Source organism: Danio rerio, chromosome 6 (genome assembly GCF_052040795.2).
Source record: "Danio rerio strain M-AB ecotype USA chromosome 6, GRCz13ab, whole genome shotgun sequence".
Lineage (NCBI taxonomy): Eukaryota > Metazoa > Chordata > Actinopteri > Cypriniformes > Danionidae > Danio > Danio rerio.
The window spans coordinates 56,183,122-56,195,213 of NC_141026.1; the positions used below are offsets into that span (position 1 = coordinate 56,183,122).

Genomic DNA, 12,092 nt, shown 5'->3' on the forward strand with positions numbered 1-12,092 from the left:
TCATTCTATGACAGTGCTGTAATAACAATGCTGAAAATGGCTGTTTTGACTGTAAATCCTGTCCTGTTGTGGTATCAAACAACAGTCACAATCACGTCCGTTAATAGTCACTGCCCTGCTATTATATCCTCAACTGGATAAAGCTGAATGCTAAAGGAAATAACTTTATATTCTCTCCATGGTTGCTTAAGGAATCTCAAGATCGCTGTTCAACAGCTGAGTGGAAATCGGAGGTAACTGAAGGTAAGCATGCAATTTAATAATAAATTATTCAATGTGTTCAATAAATTCAATAAAGTGTTTTTGGGTGTGTTATGTGCGTTCGATATGACCTTATTTGTCATGATTGCACTTCATGGATTGAGATATCTCCATGAAGAGCTCCAAATGTGCCTCATTGCAAAATTGTGAGTACATTTCAAGCATTTTCCATTATTTATTCTTAATATGACAGTGGTTCTCAGACTTTTTTCATCAAGTACCATCTCAGAAACAATTGTTTCTCCAAGTACCACCATACAGAGCAGTATTGAAATACAGTAGCGTAGTTGGCCCAGTAAAGCAGCTACAGCTTTGCACAGTTCAAAAATGTGGCAGATTAATTCCTACTTAAAGAATATTTATTATTGTCAGTCACAATGTTCACAATAATCTGAACATTAACACTAGATTTTTCAGTATTTTGTACTTGAGCTTAAAAAACGTCAACATTTAAATTAAAATGTCAGTTTAAAAAGTTTAAAAATAGTAGGTTACTGTTCTTAAAATGTATTTATTTTTTAAAATCCTGTACTTAAATGTAAAGTATAGACATATACTAGCCAGCTCATCCACACCTGGAAATGTTGCCTGGATCTCAGAAATATAGGCTATACGTCATCATATATTTATATATATAAATCATTTTTGATTCATTTTGAAATATATGTAGCATGTACTTATGACATATTTGATTCCTCTGCGTACCACTAGAAGGAAGCCTGCGTACCACAGTTTGAGAACCACTGTAATATGAAATACAATACAACAAACTTATAATTTACAGGAAACCGAATCCATTATTAATGTAGATTAATGCAAAATGCTTACATATAATAGGGAACATTTGAGTCTGTTACTAGTTGTTTAAATGATGACCTTCTAAAACTATACTAACCGAGTCGACAATAACAGAGTTGAGATTTTTCAATATTTTGTACTTGAGCTTAAGATGTATGGAGCTAATAATATGCCAAAACAATCCCAATTTGTATTGTGTTCATTTGACTTATTGACAGATGTAATTTAATAAATCTGAATTTTTTCATGCTGTTAAAAGTTGTTTTGAATTTGGTATAGTATAGTATAATATAGTGTAGTATTTTAAGGAAAATTATATGTTTGTGTTTATATGATAAATAAATTATATAATTGATAAATGGCCTATAGTCCATTATCAGCACTGAAATGCTACCTCTTTTAAATATCATCTATTCACATCTAAAATGTCATTTAAGCTTGCATTTATATTTATTAGAATGATCTGATTTTTCCACATATTTAAAAATATTACATTATTTTTAACTAAAATACATTGAAACCAAAATGTCCACTGGGTGGTGCCAAGTCTCTATCTTTGTCACTGAATTGTTTATTCAGATTCGTTCGAATCGGCTCATTTATTAATAAATTAAGTGACTCACTATGAACGACTCACTCAACTTTGTTTCAAAATTAACAACATAAGAGGTTATAAAAATTCTATAATGTTGTGAAAAGAGTACAGGGAAAGCCTGTTTCTCTTAGTTTGACTTTTTAATTGTTCATCTACTCTTCCCTGTTGAATCTGATCTGAAATTTTACGATCTGAATTTTTGGTTTTAAATATTAGAAAAATGAATTTGATGTTGTAAAATTGTCCATCATGAAAACTTGAAACTGTATTTTTATAAACCCAATATCTGCAGTCTGGGATTCAGAACAAAAAAAAAAGTTTGAAAATACGTCTATAAAAAAATCAGCTTTGAAAAACTCAGTTGTCTTAAATTTCAGATATTTAATATTCAAATTAAGAAATTTAAATTCAAGTAAAAATTTCAAATTCAAAACAACTTTTATTGGCATATAAAAATTCAGATTTATTAAATTACAATTGTCAATAATTCAAATTAGCACAATTCAATTTCAGATTTTTTTGGCATATTATTAGCTCCACATAGATGTGAACCTCAAACCATATACCACATGGCATGTCTACAACTGAATTTCACATATTTTCATCATATTATTATTGTTTTTAAAAGGTGATTGAGAAATTCACTGGACAATCACAATAACAGAGTTGACAAATAATTGATCTCCTATAGGTGTATATTAAATATTTTGTACAAATTAATGAGAGAAGAATATATCATGAGAGCTCAAATATATATTAAGGTGAACTCTTTATACGTTTTTTAAAGTTTCAGGTTGAGATTTGCCGCAATCTGGAGTACAATAACAGCAGTTGTTCAATTAATTTGCATAACAAACCTTTCTGTGTTTGTGTTAACAAGAAGTGTGTTGGTTAATATTTCAACACTCCTTTGAAATATTAACATTTGGCAGCGAACAGTGTTTTCCTGTTTCCCGATTTGTGTTGCGAGGCGGTGATGTGTTTAGTGCCTGAGGTTTGTGGACTTATGGGAATGAACCTTACAGGAGCTTTGATTGTTGTTCCACCTGCGCAAGCAAATTGAGAAGTTAACATTGCAACACCTCCATCTGCTTTTATACACAGACCACCTGTGCCGCACTCATGTAAGATTACATTTAGGTGCAGATTTGACACGGCCGGCCGGTTAATGCTTATTAGAGTCACAGGTTTGAAATACCTATTTAAAATCTAATAAATGAAAAAGTGCATGCCAAAATTGCAGAGAAGCAATTATATCAATGCTGCAATATGACAAGAAACTGAAGCCCAAGTACATGCAATAGCAATGTTTCACCAATAGGTGGCAAAAACAAACCTTTATGGTTGCTTTAAGGCTCATGTAAATACCTCAGTATTAGTATGGTGTATAGCAACATGGCATTACCATCACTGTAGTCACATTAATATTTTTGATAAAGCATCCTAAACATTATAGCAGCACTGTGTTGTACTATTTGTATTAAATACTGGAACCATGGTCAATTGTTTGCGCGTCAATGTTGAATCTAAATGATTCAGATAATATTTACCTCAGTAATCAATTTCAATGGTGCTAATTTGGGTAAAAGTCATTAATATGTAACATGGGTCTCTTGACTGACCATCCCCCATTTGATACACCCGCAGCACAACACTGCCTGTGTTCATCCGATACCTTTGTGTTTTAGTGACGTTCGATTCGCGAACGAATCATTCACTTGAATCGATTCACTTTGGATTCAGAACTTATTGCGTGTGTAAACCCCTCCGATATAACTACTTGAAAGTAATATATAATTACAGCATTCCGCGTTGAGCAAAACAATTACTTACTCGCATATACAAAAAGCGCGTATAAAGAGCTTCGTGAACAGACTCGAGTTTACGAATTGGCCGAGCGAATCGATTCTTTGAACTGAATCAGACGACTCACCGTTATTGTGTTTTACTAGAGTGCAGGATCGTCATATCACAGAGAAGCTGGATTCACGTTCATCTCTGTTTGGTATGTGTTAACGCTTGATTTTGCTCTTATTCTGCTGTTGAAATGTAATGTCCTGTCGATAAACAGTCGTGTCGCCTCGCGTTATGACATTTATTTGTGAACACTTGCGCAGTCATTTGAGAACGATGCGCTTCTTCGCAATGTTGAACACTGAACGCTCTGTGCACCTGGAATTAACATGCATGTGTCGATTCAACTTGAATTGCATGAATAGATCAGGCTTTTATGCTTTATTCATTGTGCACAAACGTAATATTTTGCATATGACAAAATACGATGTATTTGGGTGGAGGAATACACTACTTTAAAGCTTTTAAAATAACTGAGTTACAAAACATTGCATATTGTACAGCAATTTTGCAGACTAAAGAATATTTGACTATTTATAGAATGTAAACTAATTTTATTTTAGATAGAATATTCTAATCTAAAGTCATCTTGTAAGTCATATTTATTTGCACATGGTTTAATGCAATCATTCTTACAAAAAAAAGTGCAGTGATAGTCATGCCAATTCCATGGTGTTTCTAGATGCACTTAATATTAGCATTGTACTTCAAGCCAAGCTACTTTATATTACTTTTCTGGAAGTTTAGTTTGTGTTTTATGCTATTGTGCTGTTGTTAATAGACCATACACTGTCTAAATGTTGGAAAATACTGTGGAGTTAAGTAACTAATTACAAATACTCAAACTACTGCAGTTTTTTCCTCAAAATTTGTAATTTATTGAGACATTTTAAAAATATGTACTTTTACAAAAACAAACCTTTATATGCGGGTTGCTTTAAGTCTCGTGTAAATACATCAGTGTTAGTATGGTGTATAGCAACATGGCATTACCATCACTGTAGTCACAATATTATTTCTGATAAAACATCCTAAACATAATAGCAGCACTGTGTTGTACTATTTGTGTTAAATACTAGAACCATGGTCAATTGTTCAAGCGCCAATGTTGAATCTAAATGATTCAGATAATATTTACCTCAGTAATCAATTTCAATGATGCTAATTTGGGTAAAAGTCATTAATATGTAACATGAGTCTCTTGACTGACCTTCCCCCATTTGATGTATTTGGGTGGAGGAATACACTACTTTAAAGCTTTTAAAATATCTGAGTTACAAAACATTGCATATTGTAAAGCAATTTTGCAGACTTAAGAATATTTGACTATTTATAGAATGTAAACTCATTTTATTTTAGATAGAATATTCTAATCTAAAGTCATCTTGTAAGTCATATTTATTTGCACATGGTTTAATGCAATCATTCTTACAAAAAAAAGTGCAATGATAGTCATGCCAATTCCATGGTGTTTCTAGATGCACTTAATATTAGCATTGTACTTCAAGCCAAGCTACTTTATATGACTTTTCTGGAAGTTTAGTTTGTGTTTTATGCTATTGTGCCGTTGTTAATAGACCATACACTGTCTAATTGTTGGAAAATACAGTGGAGTAAAGTAACAAATTGTCTATAAGGGATTTAAAGATTCAGTCCTCTGATTCCCGTCCAATCAAATCACATATACAAGGAAAATTGCATCATAATGAACAACCTCAAGACATTGGCGATTTATAATTGCAGCACACTGTTTGGAAGAAGTTAAAGTGTTTAAGATGTCCAAAATCTTTACACGCATTGACCCAGAGACTGTTTAGATGCATGTCACTGATGAGAAGGTGACGGATGACTGTATGATGACCGAAATGGCCTTGAAGACCCAGCAGACACAAGATATCAACACGATGTCAGATTGAAGTTGTACTCCAACGTTGTACGAACGCTACATTTGGGTCAGAAATGAAATTCGGGTTGACGTCAGAAATCCACGTCAGGCCAACCTCAATGTCTTACCTAAAATCAACCAAATATCAACGTCTGATGATGTTACAGCTTGACGTTGTGTGGACGTTACCACTATGATGACGTCTATCAGACGTTGAATTTTTGGTTGCCGTACTTTACGAATAAATGTCAGTATTTGACGTCAATATCACATTGGTTTAAGATGTTGGAATTTGGTCACTTTCCAACACAACCTAATATCAACAAAACATCAACGTAATTTGACGTCATTCATTATAGACCATTTTGAGGGATGTAAACAACAATAACAATAACAATGGTCCTAACGTATTTCCTGTTGTACATTTTTAAATTCCATAGCTTTTGAGAATTTAAAAAGAGCCACATATTGATAAATAATCTCATGGCAGGTGTTTTGATGTAAAGTTATCATTGAGCTGCCTCTTGTTACAGTTATGAAATAGTTTGACAGCAAGCAGGAAATTTTCATGGGTCAAAGACATCACCACATTGAAATGATGTATTGGACATCAAAATAATGTTGTCCTTACACACTGACCAGACATTGAATTTTGGTCACCTGACATCACGACCTAAATCTAACCTAATATGATGTTGTGTGCCTGCTGGGCAATAACTAGATGCACTACAGAATGTTACGTTTACACACATCCACATTCATTCATTCATTTTCTTGTCTGCTTAGTCCCTTTATTAATCCGGTGTCGCCACAGCGGAATGAACCGCCAACTTATCCAGCAAGTTTTTACGCAGAAGATGCCCTTCCAGCCGCAACCCATCTTTGGGAAACATCCACACACACACACACTCATACACTACAGACAATTTAGCCTACCCAAATCACCTGTACCACATGTCTTTGGACTTTGGGGGAAACCGGAGCAGGGCAGGGAGAACATGCAAACTCCACACAGACACACCAACTGAGCCAAGGTTCGAACCAGCGACCTTCTTGCTGTGAGGCGACAGCACTACCTACTGCGCCACTGCCTCACCCACACATCCACATGTTACATGTAAATGCATCAGCTTTAAACAGCGTAATAGTCACTACTCACTACTCTTGAGTACTTTTTAAAGCACTACTTTTTACTCATACTTTGAGTAATAATTACAACAGGTACTTTTACTCTACTTGCACTACATTTTTAGACAAGTAATGGTACTTGAGGGTGTTTTTTAGTACTCTTGCCACCACTGGGAAAATATGATGCTTAAAGGTATTAACAGATAATTAATTTAACTGAGAGAGTAGTTAAATTAACATTTTAATCTAATACATTTATTCAAACTGCTCAGAATCACCACAAATCTGTTAATCCTGAAAAGGTTTTTTTAACATAATTAAATCTATGCATTTAAAAGATATTAGGTTTATTGATGATACATAAAGTTGAAGTCAGAAAAATTAACCCCTCTTTGAATTTTGTTTCTTTTTCCAAATATTTCCAAAATTATGTTTAACAGAGCAAGGAAATTTTAATAATATGTCTGATAATATTTTTTCTTCTGTAGAAAGTCTTGTTTGATTTATTTCAGCTAGAGTAAAAGCCATTTTTAATTTTTTAAACACTATTTTAAGGTCAAAATTATTAGCCCCATTAAAGCTATTATTTTTTCAATAGTCTACAGAACAAACCATCATTATACAATAACATGCCTAATTACCCTAACCTGCCTAGTTAACCTAATTAACCTAGTTAAGCCTTTAAATGTCACTTTAAGCTGTATAGAAGTGTCTTGTAAAATATTATGTACTGTCATCATGGCAAAGATTAAATAAATCAGTGTGCAGAAATTAGTAATTAAAACTATTATGTTTATAAATGTGTTGAGAAAAATCTGCTCTCTGTTGAACAGAATTGGTGAAAAAATAAACAGAGGCGCTGATAATTCTGACCTCAACTGTATATATTTACTGTGCATTTTCAACACTTTCCATGCCATTACTAAACAATCCCACCAATTTTTACCCCTTTTTTGTATGTCTGGTGATAAATATGTCCTAATACAAAGTTTATTTACCCTTGTTACGTCTGTTTGGTACATATAGCTAAGGTTTATAGGTTTATGATGCTTTTTATTATGCTTTGTACTAAAAAATGACATATTAAATTACACAATGTGACTTAAAAAGCTAATATAGGGCACTTGTATTATACCAGGCGTCTATTTAGAGATTCATAAAAGACCATTTTAGTAAGTGCAATCTCTGTTGCTCCCAAAGGATAATTTTGCATATTAACCTAAAAGGTCTGCTTTAATAAATCAATAGCCTCTGTGAAGAAGATTAATCATTACAACAGTGTGTTATTGGATTAGGAAACGTCTAACGCTGGTTTCTGTTGTTGTGTGGCTTGGCCTGATGTTGGTAGTCACATCTGTCTCCGTCGGCAGTAAATACACACTCAGACTCACAGACGGCAGATGTCCTTTTGACTTCTTCTACTCGAGTCAAAGGTCAGATCCTCCCATCGGAGACTGTCCAAGGTCCTGAATCCTCTCCTGGCACTTGAACCCGTCAGTTCCAGGTCAATTGTTGTTTTGTTCTGCCAAGGGAAATGCTGTGGTTTCTGGGCTTTGGTTTACATGGGAGTTTTGGAAAGTGGCATTTAGCAAGGAAGCTTTTTTTGGATGCAATGAATAAATGTTTCTCTCAAAATGTAAAGTTTTATTCATTGTGCACAAACGTAATCTTTTGCATGTGACAAAATATGATGTGTTGGGAAAAATTCTTATCTCAAAGTTCTAACTTTTTTTGTAATATGAATTTGACAGTTCTGCAACTCATTTTGTTTGTTTGGCACAGAAAGGAGGTTTGTATTTTTGGTGACATAAATACAACTATACAACAATTACATAAGTTTCTATTTCCAATTTTAACCATATTATAGTTGCATGTAGTAATACTGTAAAAATATACAATGCTGTTGTTGAATATTGCGATAGTGATATGTCTTGTGAATATAACATTTCCCTAGAAAAACATGCAAATTTAATAATCTATTTTATTCATCTGAACTTTTTCTAGCATAAAGATTTGTCAGTTCATAGACTTTTATTTAAAATTTCAACAAAATCTCTTGCAATTCTGATTTTCTATTTCTCAGTTTCTGAGTTTTAATCATATTTCTCATAGCTGCATGTAGGCCTGCACAATACTGTAAAAATATGCAATGTTGTTGTTGAGTATTGCGATAGTAATATGTCTTGTGAATATAAAATTCCCCTAGTAAACATGCAATTTAATTTATCTATTTTAACCTTTTTTAGCATATAAATTTGTCAGTTCATAGACTTTTATTTGAAATTTTAACAATGTCTCTTGCAATTCTGAGTTTCTATTTCCAATTTTCTGAGTTTTACCCTTATTATAGCTGCATGTAGGCCTGCAAAATACTACAAAAATATGCAATATTTGTTGTTGAGTATTGCAATAGTAATATGTCTTGCGAATATAACATTTCTCTAGAGAAATATACAATTTTACTTATCTTTTTAATTCATTTGAAAAAATTTTACAATATACATTTGTAACATAGATGTTTATTGAAATTTCAACAATATCTCTTGCAATTCTGAGTTTCTATTTCCAATTGTAAAGTTTTACCGTATTATAGTTGCAGGTAGGCCTGCACAATGCCGTACAAATTGTGCCAAATCATCGTTGAGTATTTCGATAGTAATAATTCTTGTGACATTTCCCAAGAAAAAATGCAATTTTAGTTATGTACTTTATTTTATCCTTTACTTATATAATGCTCTGACTAGAATAAACAGGAAGTATTTTTTTCCTGATATACTTAAAGCTAATTCAGGCTAAAACTAATTCAAGGTGCAAACAATATGAATAAGCACAGTGTGAAGGAAGGAAAATATTAGCAAATATTATCATTCTTTTTGGCTGTTTTAATCTTCCTTTCTTGTCTGTATTTCCGTCATTAGTATTTATTTTCACCTTCAGGGCCACTCTAGCCAATAGCAGAACAGCACCTACTGGAGAGGCGGGTATAAAGATAGCAGAGCCTCGACTGATTGGTCCAATTTGGATAAACAGGCAATTCATACAGCACACAAATGCTTGGCGCGTAGAATGAATTAAATTTATCACATTTCTCTGATATATTGAAATGAGATATATTGCAATAACGATCATTTTTTAAATAGATCATGTTTATAGTAGGGTTGTCAAAAGTATGAGTTCAGTATTAACTGGTACTGAAATTTGAAAAATGTCCATTTCCATTTCCCGCTAACATTTGCGCACTGTTGAACACAATGGCGATTCAGTGGTGTTTTAAGTATTTGCTTTAATGTTAGTGTGAAAAGAACTTTTTGTAATTTTAAGAACTCGATAGTTTTGACAACCCTATTAATAAGCAATTTTTTTTAATTGAATTTTTCACAAACTTGCACTTCTGAGAAAAATTTGTCTGTAATATGATAATATCTTGCAGTTTTAAGCTTATTAAATTCTGACGCAGTTCCATTCATTCATTTTCCTTCAGCTTAGTCCGTTATTTATCAGTGGTCGCCACAGCAGACTGAACCGCCAACTATTCCAGCATATGTTTTATGCAGCGGATGCCCTTCCAGCTGCAATCCAATACTGGAAAACACTCACATTCACAAAACAGTTGAAGTCAAAATTCTTAGCCCCCCTTTTATTTTTTTTATTTTTAATATGTCCCAAATGATGAGTAACAGGGCAAGGAAATTTTCACAGTATGTCTGATAATATTTTTTCTCTTGGAGAAAATCTTTTTTGTTTTTTTGGGGGTTACAAATTTTTTAAACACCATTTTAAGGACAAAATTATTAGCCCCTTTAAGGATTTTTATTTTTTTTTCCGACTGAACAAATATTATGTTTAGAAATGTGTTGAAAAAAATCTTCTTTCTTTTAAACAGAAATTGGGGAAAAAAAATAAACAGGGGGTCTAATAATTCAGAAGGGGCTAATAATTCTGACTTCAACTGTACACACACTTATACACTATTGCCAGTTTTGTTTACCCAATTCACCTACCACATGTGTTGGGACTGTGTGGGTAACCGGAGCACCCATAGGAAATCCATGCTAACACGGGAGAACATGCAAACTCCACACTGAAACGCCAACTGGCCCAGCCGGGACTCGAACCTGCGACCTTCTTGGTGCGATTTGATAGTGCCAACCACTAACGCAATTCCATTTTTAATTTCAAATTTAATTTAACTCACTTTTTAAATTTTCAATTTAATTTAAGTCATGGCAGAACTAATACATACATTTACTCTGAACAACACAGACAAAAACATTGCATGAGCACCACTTGTAGTCTCTGCTGAAAAATGGTGTTTTTGCAATCCTTTCAGCCGATGAAGTCAAAGCTATAAAATAGACTGTAGCTCTTTAACTGGATTACGTTGGAGGACTCTTTCACCTTGTTTATACTTTTGAAATATCTGCCTCTGAATCTGTCCTTCAGGCTCTAGAAGATTTCAAACCAAGGAGAATGTGTCCATAATGGCTTTTAAACACACTCGAAGTACAACACAAGGACTTGTATCAGATGAAACCTCTTTTCCAGCCAAGATTTTACCTTTTGAAAGAATAAATTATTAATGTAAACTCATTTCTTTCATGCACCTGTCAGTTTTAATATATGTGGGCTTTTCATACGGTGTATTCAGCATAAGTGAATTGGATGAACTAAATTGGCTGTAGTGTAGGTTTGCCACGATAGATGGTGTTGACGGTGATACCGGTTTTAAGAAGCAACACCGGTGACATCACTTTTTCACCGTGACACCGTTCCCACATTTGTTTTTTTAAGTATTCGAAGTATTATTAAAGGTTCAGGACACACTGGAGAACTTTTTTTTTTAATATTAACAGATTTGTGTGTGTTGAGCATCAGTTAAGACAATGTTAGCACCTATCAGCTTTAATTGTGGGGAAAACTGGATAATTTTGAGCTTTTGTCAGCTAATTTCAGCTTCCGGGTTTAAAATGATTTTTGGGGCGGGATCAAAATCGGCGACGCAGCGCAGTACTGCAAGTGCAATGATGACGCGTCGGTTTCTCATTATTATTCATAGCGGAGTTTTCTTATCCTATGAGAAGAGCCGGCTGCTTAATTATTCATGAGACCTGCCAGAGTCAAGCCCGAGCTGTGAGACACGCCACAGTATTTAGCCGTTCATCAAGGCTCATATGCTTTTGTTTCCATGATCCACGGGGTTTGTTGCATGTTTTCCCCTGCGATCTTGTCAGGGCCGATCATACAGCAAAGCTGTGTGTGCTGCTAGCATTTTTGTCGGGAGAGCAGCACGAGAATTAGAGAGTGGCGGACGCTGTCTTTTATCAGGAGTTCGTTCACATTCAGACACATCGCCGTGCTGCTGTGTTTGCCTAAATCCTCCAGATTACCAGCAGGGTTAACAGTTAAAATAGACAGGTCAGGAGACCTGCTGCACTGAGTCTGCTGGATACGGGGATGGAGGAAGAAGTCCCCATTTATACGGTTTACATGAACACACTTATCTTTATAATTATATAAATTGTGGTTATGTGTGTATGATATTACGAATAACAAATGTAGCAGGACATTAAA

At 34.0% G+C, this 12,092-nt stretch overlaps 2 protein-coding genes across 3 annotated transcripts in view; one reads left to right on the forward strand and one right to left on the reverse strand.

Moving 5' to 3' along the window:
- Nucleotides 1-12,092, reverse strand: part of slc12a5a (solute carrier family 12 member 5a) — a 2,560,186-nt gene that overhangs the window by 140,728 nt on the left and 2,407,366 nt on the right. The gene's annotated exons all lie outside the window — the stretch shown is intronic.
- Nucleotides 1-12,092, forward strand: part of pacsin1b (protein kinase C and casein kinase substrate in neurons 1b) — a 91,390-nt gene that overhangs the window by 3,344 nt on the left and 75,954 nt on the right. Inside the window, exon 2 of one of the 2 annotated variants that reach the window (XM_087256071.1) lies at nt 192-243. The gene's annotated coding sequence lies outside the window, so the exon portion shown is untranslated. Of the gene's footprint in view, nt 1-191; nt 244-3,607; nt 3,660-12,092 lie in introns of those variants that run through there. The other variant, NM_001033728.1, reaches the window with a different exon arrangement.